Here is a 13,151-nt window from a genome sequence, read left to right on the forward strand (position 1 = left end):
GTCTGCAGACCACAGTCAAATTACCTACAAAGTGAGGTGTCAGCTGAGGTGAGTAGGATTGGAAGAAAATGTCTCTGGTTGTCTAAGGTACCCTGCAATATTTGTAATCTGCATAAGCAGCAATCAGCAAAACTCACAATAAGCACTAAGTGCTCTAAATGTTGTATTGAGCTCAGTTGTTGAAATCTGAATGCCATTTATGCTGGCCTTTGATAATAATTTGTGATTGCCACTCAAGAAAGGAATCATGTATCCAGTACAGCTAAAAATTAGATGCATAACCCGGGCTTTCCATTACAGTCTGAACTGCTGTGAAGTATATTAAAAGGATCATTGACTGCATTCATGTTCAGATGGCTTACATGCATGTCATGTATTAAAAGAGACAAGAATCTTAAATAACAGAATTTATTTTGGGGGGAAATGTGTGTAGATTACAGGTATTCTTTGGAGAACTCTATAGATAATGTTCTAGCCCATAAAATACACGTTATGATACTAACAACATCTGGTCTCTTTCATGCCAGCATTCTTATGTTTTGAAGATCTTGCTAATCCAGATCTGTCATACTAAGTATCTCATTTTGTGAGTCATTGTTTTCTTTTTTTTTTTCCTCTTTCTTTTTTCAGTTATTTATTGCTGACTGCTGAGGTGTTTTGGCTTGATTTTCAGACTAGAACATCTATTGTTTATTTTCTGCCTCTAGAAAAAACAATTTTTTAATATTTTCTTACGTGCAAATTTTCTTGAAAGGATGTAATGGTATAAGAGACTTTTTTTGGCTGATTTTTCTCCTTGTTTAATCACAATTGTTCCACCAGTTTAATCACAAATGTAATATAAACTTATATTTGATACTGATGGGCAGGTAGAAACATGGCATTGTTGGCAGAGAGGAGTGTACATACTTTTTTCTTCAACATAAAGGAGAAAGACAGGAAGAAGAGACTGGATATGGTTCATCCAGTACTTGTTCCAGTGTTAACATGAATTATTCCACTGCATGTTGGTAGGTAGCACACCCTGTGCATGACACACTAAGTTGATCACATGTCACTATTTCTGGTGGTACCAATAACCAATTAGCAATCAAGCTTAGCATTGAGGAGAGTTTAGTAGACTTACGACAGAGCAAGTTAACTAGAGAGGTATGCAGAACCAGATTACTGTACTTCATGCTCAACAGCTGTAAACAGAGGATGAGCCTAACGTTCATGTCACAGAAACTAACCCAGTACCCAAACTAAATGGCTAAAAAGTTTTTCCAGGCCTAAATTTAAGGCAGTTTGCTCAAGTGGCTTTTTTCTAGCAAGTTCACTTTCAGTTTTTTGTATTATGCTGAGTTAGGATCTTGGCAAGAGCTATCCATCCACCCTTGGCTCCCTTCGTCTTGTAAAAGCACCACCATATTGACAGAGAACCTTCCAAGCTGCAGAATTGCACACTTCAATGTTGCAATACTGTGTATCCAGTTTTTAGAGCCATTGTATTAAATACACTCATAGGAACATAAAGACCACCATACAATTCCTACCAACAAGATATTAGTACAGTAACCTGCGTCCAACAGTAGCCATGATTCAACAGACCCAGGATATCTGGAGTACCTTCCTGTTACGCATTTTTCACTTAAGGGATCTCTTCTAGGGTCCTTTAGTTAGTGTCTGCTTGAAAGAACCAGTGACAGAATGAGAATATTTCATCTTTAATAGTTTCCCGGGGTCTTTGGAAGTCTCCCACTAGCACTGTAACTCCTGTTTTGCTGCTTCTTTTCTCTTAACAGCTCTGCATCATCATGTAGTGGAGTTTGGCCTCTGTAGAAATTCTTTTGGATTTTGGACTTCCTGATGTTAGTTATCCAAGAAGATAATTTCCCGAGGTCTTGGAGAAAGACTGTCTAGATGATTGTCAGCCTTGCATTGTTTGGGAATCTTCAGGACTACATTTAGTAGTACTTCAGTACCTACTTTTAGGTATCTGGTGCTATCTAAGACTATGCTGAAAGTTACTGAATGAAGAGGGAGTGAACAAGAAGGGGATGCCAAAGCAGCAGAAGAAAACTGTTGGCAAGTCTAAATCATCTCCATAGGAAAAAACTTGTAGAGGGATAATACTTCCCCACTAATGGTCTGTTGCTTTGCTGAGATGAAAGTGTGGGCATCTGTCGCTCTAGAGGTCGTACGGAAACTCTTCAGTGCAGAAATCGAGTTTTCTTTCCATGCAATAACAGTAAACATTTCCGTTTTAGTGACACTGGCTGATCAGATGCTGTACATAGCCTCCTGTGCCCTGGTTCGTCTTGAGGATGTAAGGAGGTATCAGTAGGTGGATAAATTCCAGAAGACACTGTAATGCTCCCAAGGAGTGTTAAAGGTGATTCTGAATTCCTGAGTTTGATGGAGTATATCTACTGGAACAAGTGCAGACAGATGATCATTTCCTCTGTTCATAGCAGTACTGTGCTGTATTCAGCTGATAAGTCCCCCACCTTGTGACATGTGTCACAAAAAAATGTCAAAAATAAGATTTGGAGAGCCTCAAAACAACATGAACTGGACTCCAGAGGAGTAACACACGTATACTGTTTGCGTCCAGACAAGAAGATTGATAGCTCATTCAAATGATTTCAAAAAGCCTACTCCTATCTTTGAAGTAACATATTTCCTTACTATATTTGCCATTTGTTCATTCCTAGCATGACTGGGTTTAGATTTTTTTATCAGATATCCTTGCATAACAAGCAGTCACTACACCACATACACAGCAAAAAGAAATTGTGTGTGAAAATAGGATGCCAGAGACAGAAATTTCTTCCCAGGCCACAGGGCTCCTGCATGGGGTAAACCTAATTTCATACTTTCTGGATTTTGCAAGCAGCATTAGGAAAAAAAAATCTGTATTCAGTAAGAGTGTATGAAGTGTGCATCAAATCAGATAATCATAAGCCACCTACATCAGAGCAGCTTTCCAGCATGCCTTTGCTGTGGTGGCTCTTACATATGTTGTATATATTAACTAAACTTTGAGGTATTGCTCAACAAGTGAGGTAATATAGAAAAAACAACTTGAGTTCTAAATATGACCATTTGCTAATGAACTTTGTGGACTTTTCATCCAAATTATTGCAGCAAACCTCAAAAGAGACTGAATAAAGGAAATCCATTTGATACTGAAAGAGAAGTATGCTGCAGTAAGGAACTATTGAAAGTGAGATTGTAATTGTGTTTGCCCAGAGGTCTGAAACATGCAAGATTTATCAGAAGAGATACTGAGTATCTTTTATCAGGCCATCTGATTATATCTGGAAAAAAGTGGATGAGCTTTGGGTTGCACTGTCTCCTTATCAGACAAAACAGTGGCAAACTTGAAGCCGAGTGCTGACTGAGACAAATTCGATGGGAAAAACATGACAAGCTCTTGCAATAGAAAGAAACTGTTAACAGTGGAAGAGGTGATGAGTTGTCTTTCTAATTAGTGTATGTGGAATAGAAAGGTTTTAGAATTATAAAACTCGTATTACCATGGATTCTGTGATTGATTTATTTTTTAATGCAGCTGTAATTCCAAGGCTTCTCTGAAGGTGTTTCATTGACTTCCTTTAAAGATAAGATCTGAGAGGGTAGACAGAAAGGTAGTGACTTTGTGAAAATTTTCTCCAGCTGGTACATGGAAGTTTCTGTTTTTAAACAATATGTGTTCCTTCTGGTTCTGCCTAGCTGTTTGTTTTCACCTTTGTGCTTTCCAGGGAGGTGAAGTAGAAAAGGTAGATAAGAAAATGTGCCGAGATGAAGACTTTGGAAATCTACAGGTAGGAAACCAGGCCTTGGCTGCCTCTGAGATAAGGCAGTAAGTGCCCACAGAGAATGGGAGGAGCAATGCCTACCATGCAAATTGTTAGTAAAATGGATACTGACACTCAGATTTGTGGCTTAAAAACTGGGTCTCGTTGGAATAGTTCTGAGTGTCTGGGGTCAAGTAAATAAGTCTGATGAGTTGTTGTCTTTTTTTAATAAGCATTAATCAGATTTCCAAATAATTTGTTTCTAAATGGGGGGGAAAAAAGCCTTTGAAACAGTTTCTAAGAATGAAGAATCTTAAGTATGAGAGAAATAGCCCCTGGCCAGCCTGGTAGGGCACATCCTTGGGATGTGAAATACTGAAGGGGACAGAGTAGGAACTCAAATATTTGTTTTTCATTTGCCAGACAAACATACCATTTATGTACTCAACAGTTGTTACTAACATAATTAATTCTTTAAGAGGAAACATGCTGTGAAGAGTCAGGATTACAGTTAGCATTTGTCCCACAAGAAAAAAAAAACAACTAAGGGAAATAAAACTATTTTCTCTTAATAAAAGCAATTAATTTGCCTTTTTTCTTCAATACTAACATAATAGATAATAATACTAGAAGGACGTTCCTAGCCACAATGCTCCCAGGAAGGAAATTAATAGCACAGCAGTAGTATGTTACTGAGCTGCCCCTCCAGTGGTGTCTTGACTTCTGACAGTCCAGACAGGCTTCAAAGAAGCTATTAAAGACAAATACTTTTTAGAAAGTAAAGAGTTATTTATTATTTTATAGTGTGTTTCAGAGTTATTTTTTTATTGGTTTATATTTGTCTGCTGAGCATGTATGTTTTTGCAAAAGCCCAAATCTGAACTTCTTGTCTTGTTTCTGTTCATAGTCTATAGTGTCCAGCCCCAGAAGTGTCCTTTCTCACTTTGCTGCCAGCTTTGAGATTTCAGTTACATTTGGAACTGATTATTCTGGGCTCCGTTTTGGATCACTATTACAAGCTACTAACTGTAGAGCTGTTGTACAGCTGCTCGTACTAGCCTCTGAATACCTTAATGCAACTTGGTAGAGCTTGTAGGTTTGGGGTTTTTTTAACCAAAAGTGCCTTACTTCTTTCATCACAGTATGCAATAAATCGCTGTTAAGTAAGAACTATGCACTGCCCAATACTGTCAAGCATAATAGAAACCCACTAAGTAACCTGATACATCAAGTTACTTCAGAACAGAAGCAGAATACTTCAGAAGCCAAGCTCACATGGTTCTATAAACCTTTTTGACTTAACTGAATTATTACCTGTCATAAATGTAGTAGAAATTGATATGCAGAATATGAACAGTTAACATAGTCTAGGATAAAAATTAGCAAGTAGTATGTTGCTTATCATGTGTACATGTGCAATGGGTCAGTTTAATTTTCAATGTGAATGTATTCATTAAAATATTTAATGCAGATAGTTTGAATACAGTAACTCACATAGTGTTAAATATCTAACTTTGGGGATTTCAAAATATACGTATTTTCAAATGTAGTGCATGAAAGCCTTTGCCTTCAGTGAAAAAGACTGACAGTTCAAGTCCAAGGAAGTCAAACAGGGAGCAGAGCTTTTTGAAGCTTTGCTGAGACTCTCACCTATTATACCAGGCAAGGGAGGCATTGTGGTCTTTAAAGTCAGATCATTTTATTTTTTTTTCCCCAAGCCCTTTAACACAAGTTTCCAGAATTGTCAGTTAATTTGCAATTAATAGAAATTATTTATTTGGTAGTCTAAGAGGAGAAAGGTTTGAAAACATCTAAAAAGTACCTTTAGGAAACTCAGAGTAATTTTTTCTCTTTCAGAGTAATTTCCAGCCACTTTAATCTGCTCTAGATGTTTGTTGTTAAATGTCTTATAATCACACAGGAAAAATGAACAAGTCACGGAATTTGCAGCTTGATTCCCAATATGGCAAGGGACACTACCTTAATAATTGATCTCCTGAGCCTATTTCAGATACAAATAGTAAAAAACAGGAAAAAAAACCTCAAAAAAAACCCCACAAAACCAAAAATCTTTCTTAATCTTTATCAATGATTCTGCCTTCAGCATTAATTTTTCACTTTGAAATCCTTTCCTCCTTCCATACTAGGATTTAAATTGATTTTACTCTACACAAAGTAGCCCTTTTTTACCTTTTTTTAAATATTATTTTTTCATATTTTTATTATTTTAAAAAAAATACAGCAGTCCTGTGGAATTCTCTTTTGTTTGATGTAGTTGTCCTGGAGACTTGAGTTATGAGTTGTCAAGTACTCTGAATCAACAGCTGAATAAAAGTGAAATGTATTAGGAAGAACCAAGTGTGTTTTCACTGTTGGTATGTCAAGCTGGTGCTGTGAGTTTTCTCTCCATAGTGATCAGCTGTACAGATTCTCTTAAGCAGGTTGGTGGTCTGAAAGTCAAGGCTTCTATCTGATGACAATCTGGGAAATATTCCTTTAAAAGCTTTTGTATATCACAGACACCCTAAATGTTTTGCTTTCTTTTCCATCTTTCTTCATTCCAGTCTGGATTTGAATATAAGGGTAACACTGGAATGGTCTAATTGATATAAATTATTAAAATGTCATTAAGTCTCCTGTTCATGGAAGCTTCTTCACTTGTAACTCTCTCTCTATAATTGTGACTTGCATTTTGGTACTGAGTTATAATATACACAGCTTATCTTTGTGAATCTTCATCATCCTAGAAATCCATGTAAATCATTAAAATCCTGATTTTTTTGTGTAAGGTCTGTATCCTATAAACTATTTAGTAATGAAAGCATCTAAGGACCGGAATATATAAACTGGAAATTCTACTGGACTTTAAGATCTTTTGATTAAAAATACATATCGGGATTAAATATTAATAAATCTGTAGAGTGCTGGGTATGCTGTGGATGTCCTGGTGTTCAGATGGGCTGAGTATCCAGAGAACCACTTGGATACAGTTTGTGTGGCAGATGCTCATCACATCTGAACCTTAAGCCCCATCCTCATCTGTTCACAGAAGCATGATTCCCTTGCTCCCCTCGGGGTGCCTACACCTGCACACAGCTGTGCATGGCCCCATTGCGTTCAGTCCCCTTCCTTCTGCCTGTGGCACTACTGTCTTGATTATCCCCACAGAAGCTACAGCCTGTATCGAGAAGTTACAGATCTTCCTTTTAGTACTATATTCAATGCTTACTGCAGTAGGTTCCAGTCCTTTATGTGCCAGGGGTCATGCAAGAGTGGACTGATTCCTACTATTCTAACTTCAGGTCTGTATGCTGACCTGAGCTGGTTATTTCCAAGCACTCTTTGTTAGCCTCTAGTAGAGCCATACTTAGTGAGTATTTAATACAGTGTTGTCAAGGCATTAAATAAATATACAAGAATGATAATAGCGAAGTATTCATGCAAGAGGATGGGAGAGTTTGTGGTATTATGTTGTGTATTTACATTAATTAGTAAGTTAACCTTATTTCCTGGATGTTCTCCTCAGGTTCTCCCTCAGATGTTCTCCTTAATTGATTTTGATTGTTTTATTGTCATTCTGGTGGTGAAGGAACACCTAACAGTGCTATTGAATGTCCTGACCTGAGTAGCCTCTTATGGTGAGAGCCTGTTGTTGAGTTTCAGTTTGAATTTTGTTTTCCACTAGCCCAGATTGTGGTAAGAAGATCGGAAATAGTGGAAAACAAAACCCCTGTGCTGGAAGGCTTGCAGGTGAAACATAAAAACTTTGGAGCCTGCTGTGATTATTTGGTAGTAATGAAGCTTGGCAGAGCAGGAGAAGGTGAAGTATAGAAAGGCAAAGGAATAGGCTGCTGTAGATCCAAATATTTTGCCCCATGTTGTATATATCTCTATCTATAATGTGCATTTTTTGCTAGTTTTCCTCCACAATCTGTTTTTGTCTATACCCGATGTAGAATGGATTATATTTCAATCTTGAAAGGCCTAATTTTCTGTGATGGCAATTAATAACACAGAGTAGCTCACCTTCTTTCTCCTCCAAGATGTTTCATTGGTATTAAACAAGGACATTGCCTTCAGGTACTCTGGATCTTCCTTCATTTGTTAAGCCTTTTCTGGCTTGTGTATTCACAGCTGTACTGGTTCAGCCTGGCCTGTTTCACACATTTCAAATTTTCTATATGTTGCGCTACAGCAGTATACACATGAGGTGATAAAGCTAAGTTTACATCCACTTCTCCATGTCCTCTGACCATCTTTCCTCTCTCTGTACACAACAGCCTCTGGGTTTTTTTAATAATTTCTTTTTCTTTTTTCTTCTCTCCCCAGACAGTTCCTCACAGAAAGTGCTGATGTGAAACAGAACTGAGAAATGTCCAGAGCTGTCAGGATGTGAAAGCCTGGAGATATGTGTGTGCCTGTTCACTGCTGGGATTCCTGACTCGACTGACTCCAAAGGCTGTGGGAGGTAGTCGAGGTTGAGACACCTGTTTCTGATCCAGCTCACAGACCAAAAAACTGAACCCTTTCCCTCCCCCTTTCTTAGTGTGCTCACCACTGCTCAGTGGTTAGATACATACTGCTCACCAAAGACAGAGGGAGTACATAGTCTTCGGGTTGAAGCACTGAGGTGGGATGCGGGCATGTCGGATTCAGTTCTTTCTCCCCACGCTATATAAATGCCATGTATCAAGCGAGGCTGCAACTGGTAGATGTTAGTGTAGTTAAAAAAAAAAAAAAAAAAAGACAATCAAATGTCATTTTCACAGTTCTACCTTGGGCAGTATGGCACAGTTAATTGCCACCTGGAACAATGTTCTTTTAGTTTTCATGGTTGGAGATGCAGGCATTGGTATGAATGAGCAGAGGTGATACTCTGATTCACTTGGGAATAGCCTAGTAGTTGCTTTCCAAGGTGTAAGTATTTGAGCCTCAGGATGGAAGAATATGAGGGTAGATGATAGAAGCTTAACGGGAGTTCCAAGGTGGTAAACTGTAAGTCAGTTCGAATTCCATTCAACAAAGAAGTATTACTTTGTATCCTAAACTCAACAAGTTATCAGACCTTGCAAAACATTCATAAGAACAAAGAGTAATTCCTTATATATTAAATTTTTACTGTATTTTAGCTTTGAATACTAGAGCGTTGTTTTACTGGGGGAGGTGTGGTGGTCTAGCTTTTAAAATTTGTTGGTAGTAATTTTGTATTACAGAAAATCTTACTTCAGAAGCAGCCAGTTTAGCAGGAAGCCATTAAATGATTTAAAGGGAGATGTCAAGAATTACATGGTCTGAGGACTGGCCAATATTGCAGTGTGAAAAAAAAGCCCAGAAAACATTGATCTTCTATATTTTCCCTGTCGTCTGTGTAGAAAATGGAGGCAAAATAATTTGGTGTTTCTCCTGAGTATCACATTGGCTGTTCTATATGTGTATACATATGTGTACTTTAAAAAAAATAAAATAAGAACTATTTCATATCTGTTTGATTTTGAATACAGGAGAGCTGTTTGTAACAGTGCTGGCTTAGTGATCTTACTCTCTACTGACATTAAGGAAAACTAAGTGTAGGTAATGAGTAGCCATAAAAATAATGCATAAAATGTATGAAAACTGTTTCATTCTGAAGTTCTTAATCCAATCCATATTTGCATCCAGTGCTTTGCATTTACAGTAATGTCTTTGCTCACATAATTCTGTCTAAGTAGCTATCCATGGTCATCATTTATCTGTTAAACACAAACAGTACATTTGTGTGTGAAGCAATGAGATGAAGCCTTTAGCTCAAAAAGTAGACTAAGATTAGAAAGAACCTATAAAGAAGTGCAAAAATAGTATCAGTAAGGAAGAGTGAAAGAATTTAACACAGACGGTAGCCTTGTAAGGGGATGTGGTGAGTTGACCTTGGCTGCACACCAGGTGCCCAGCAAGCAGCTCTATCACTTCGATTGTCCACAGAACAGGCCTGGGTGGAGAAAATAAGATGGAAAAAAACTTGTGGGTCAAGATGAAGGCAGTTTAATGAAGCAATAGCAAAATCACATGCACAGAAGTGAAGGAAAACAAAAGATGTTATTCTCTACTTCCCATCAGCAGGTGACGTTCAGCCACTTCCTGAGAAGCAGGGCTCAGTATGCGTAGTGGTTGCTCCGGAAGACAAATGTAAGTAACAAATGCCCCCACTTCCTCCTCCTCTCTCTTAGCTTTTATATCTAAGCAGATGTCATATGGTATGGAATATCCCATTGGTCACTTTGGGTCAGCTGTCCTGGCATGTCCCCCGCTCCCAAGATCTTGCCCACCCCCAGCCTAGTGGTGAGGATGCGGAATGTTGGAGAGACAGCCTTGATGCTGTGCGAGCGCTGCTCAGCAGTAGCCGAAACGCTGGTGTGTGTCACCACCTTTCTAGCTACCAGTACAAACCACAGCACTATGGGGGCTGCTGTGGGGCTCAGCCAGACCCAGTACAGAGGACTTCCAAGACTGAGATAATGACTCAACTGAACTACTGGCAGGAGGTGAGGTTGTGCACAGTCTTATGCAGCTTGGATGTATGTTCTGGTCTACATACAGAAGTACATCATAAGTTTCAAAAGGGCATACTCCAGAGCTAAATAATGGAGATCTTTTTTTTATCATCTGTGATTCTGAGAAGCAATAGCCAAGGCTTAGGCTCTGTCCTTTAAGATACACAGAATTCTGAACTTAGTCACGGTGGGATGCTGAAGGACCTCTCTCCCATTGAAAACTTGTTTTTTCCTCTGTATTTATTTTTGTGATATTTTTTAATATTCCAAGTTAATGGAATTCTAATGAATGACAAAAATCCTCCACCATGAAAAGTTTGCTAACTACTTAATTGTATACACTTAAATGATTGCTCAATTTTTATTCTGACAATAAGTAATGGAGCTTTTTTTTGTTTTTTTGTTTTACTTTGGCTGAAAGCAATGTATTTGCTCCTGTTCTAAGAGAACTTTCAGCCCTCTTGCTTGATACATTACAAGTGTTAGACTGCAGAGCTGTGATTCAGGGAACTAAAATGGTATAAAAATACACAATTACAAACTTCCTTTTACATCTGGTCGTTTTATTTTTTGTCATAACTTGAAAGAGCAAATGTAAATATTTACAGACACTTTGAAGTTATAGCCTTGAATTCCATCCTAATCCCTGTTTTAGCAGGTTTTGCCTGACAGAATCCTGCCTAGCACCTTACACAGGCCCTATTTCAGAGGTGCATCACTGTGCCCATTAGCAACACACACAGGCCTGCAGGCGTGTACGAACAGCAGGCCATGCTTTTTGTATGCTGTAAAATAATTCGGTCTGGAAAGTTCAGCAATATAGATACAATTTGCTTATAGAAAAGTAGAGGCTAAATAAATGTGCCAGCCTGAAAAGTACAAATACAGAAATACCTGCGTTCACAGTCATGGTCCTTTTAGGGGCATTTTTTTCTTGTGATGGCTGATATAAGATGACGCAGAGGATAAGGACAGTCCCCACTGACCAGCTGCATGGTACATACCATGGTGAGAACAGCTTTTCTCTATCTGTTTGCGTTCAGATCTACTGTTGAGCACAGGACTAAGAAAGCTTGTTTAAACTGCAGATATTTGTTTTCTCAAATATTTTAGCTCCCTGTAATAGCAGGTTTTGTCCATTGAACTACCTGTGTTCTTTGAAAAATCTGAATTCCAAAATGATGTTAAATGTAGCCCAGAGACACAAATTTATCGGAGAACTTGAGGCTGCTGTGGGTATCAAACTTTATTTCTACCGGAGAAGAAAAACAGAAGAACATATTTCATAGTGAAAGAGGTATTTTCTTACTCCTCTTTCTTTCTTGTTTGTCATTCTCAGCTTGATGCTAGTATTCAAAAATCACAGAGGCTGTATAAGGGTGGTTATGTCTATGTACCTATATATATATGTTCTTGGTATCATACAGTCGTGGCACAGGAATGTATGCTAGCATCACTGCTTTGTAGAATCCAACATTCCTGGCTTGAATTCTAAGCTAGGGAAAAGGAAGAAAAAACAGTCATACAGTTTGAAATATTCTGTAAGAAAATTAAATGAAGTTGCTTGTAGCCTAACTGCTGCCCCATAAAAAACAGTGAGATAATTAACAATTGTTACCTTTTCCTGGAGCTTGAGTAATATTTAAATTTTTCTTTAGACATATGTGCCCTGCTAGTTCCTTTTGCTTTAGCAAGTACGCTGAACATTTGAGTGAGATGGGGTTTACTGAGACATATCCCTGCTCTTTGTAAGAGTTTGGCATTTCTAGTCCTATTCCTGGAAGAGGAAGAAAACATGTATATACAAATACATGATTAAAAAAGCAAACGCAAGCCTATATCTTTTGAGAAAAGGCTGCTGCAGAACATGGGAGACACATTTGCTAATGAAATGGACACTTTCCAGCTCATGGGAATCTAAGATAAGGCTATAAATGAAGTTGGTAAGGTGGTGGGAGGAGAAACGTGCTTTCTCAAGCAGAGCAGGGATGTCTTCAAGAAGGAAGCAGAGGAAGCATGGCTTGCATCTTGCTGCAGCCTGAAGGACACAGTCAAGAGAAATAGTCTTAGATGAGAGTGCCGGAACTAGGGTATGTGTTTTTTTGTTTGGCCAATAAAATTAGCAAGGTTGCGTTTGCCTTTAAAAGAATCTCGAATCTCGCGTGAAAAGTCTTCCTGTGTTTCCATCAAGCCTTCTAGTGGAGGAATATGATTTCTGCAAGGGTGAAGTAGTTCAGTATCAATGAAGGCATGACTGGCTATTTATGGTTTGTTTGGGTAGGTGTGGTAGACTGCCTTGTCCATGTCCTGTTGTCCATCAGGAAGAATGTGGAGCTGGACCTACTTTTTGGTAGTTTTGTTGCCCAGTGGAAACCAGTTACACAAGAAAGATTTCTAAGTTGCTTAGCAAGGTCATTCAGCAGTGAAATCCTTCAAATAGAAAAGCACTGACATAAAGCCAAAAAAGTGAGAAAAGAAAAATTAGTAATGGTTATGTTGTAGTTCATAAAGAGAAATTTCACACAGAGCTTTTTCCAGTTTTTAAAAAAATTCCATTCTCACCACCTACATATTCAGCAGAACATTGTCTCTAACTGGAAGAACTTTTCACATATGAAAAACCAGCTGTTTGAGAAGGCAAAATGATAGGTGCTGTTCTGGGTGAGGAGAGAGGTAGGAGAAGATGGTATTTCAGCATAACAGGAATCAACACAAAAAATCCTCTGGAGTAGAACTGCTCCTCCTCACAAAAGTGAGAGGAAGATTTAATTTGGAGCATTGCCTGGTTCTTGCAGATCCATGGATTCCTGCCTTATAGATACTTGGTTCATTAGGTTTTGGG

At 38.3% G+C, this 13,151-nt stretch overlaps 1 long non-coding RNA gene across 5 annotated transcripts in view; it reads left to right on the top strand.

Annotated features, from left to right (window-relative positions):
• Window positions 1–13,151, top strand: part of LOC308069474 — a 462,044-nt gene that overhangs the window by 432,975 nt on the left and 15,918 nt on the right. For 4 of the 5 annotated variants that reach the window (XR_013930396.1, XR_013930397.1, XR_013930398.1 and 1 more), the window contains one exon: window positions 1–13,151. This exon is cut by the window's right edge. This is a non-coding gene — a long non-coding RNA (uncharacterized lncRNA). The other variant, XR_013930399.1, reaches the window with a different exon arrangement.

Source organism: Falco punctatus (genome assembly GCF_963210335.1).
Source record: "Falco punctatus genome assembly, chromosome: 9".
Lineage (NCBI taxonomy): Eukaryota > Metazoa > Chordata > Aves > Falconiformes > Falconidae > Falco > Falco punctatus.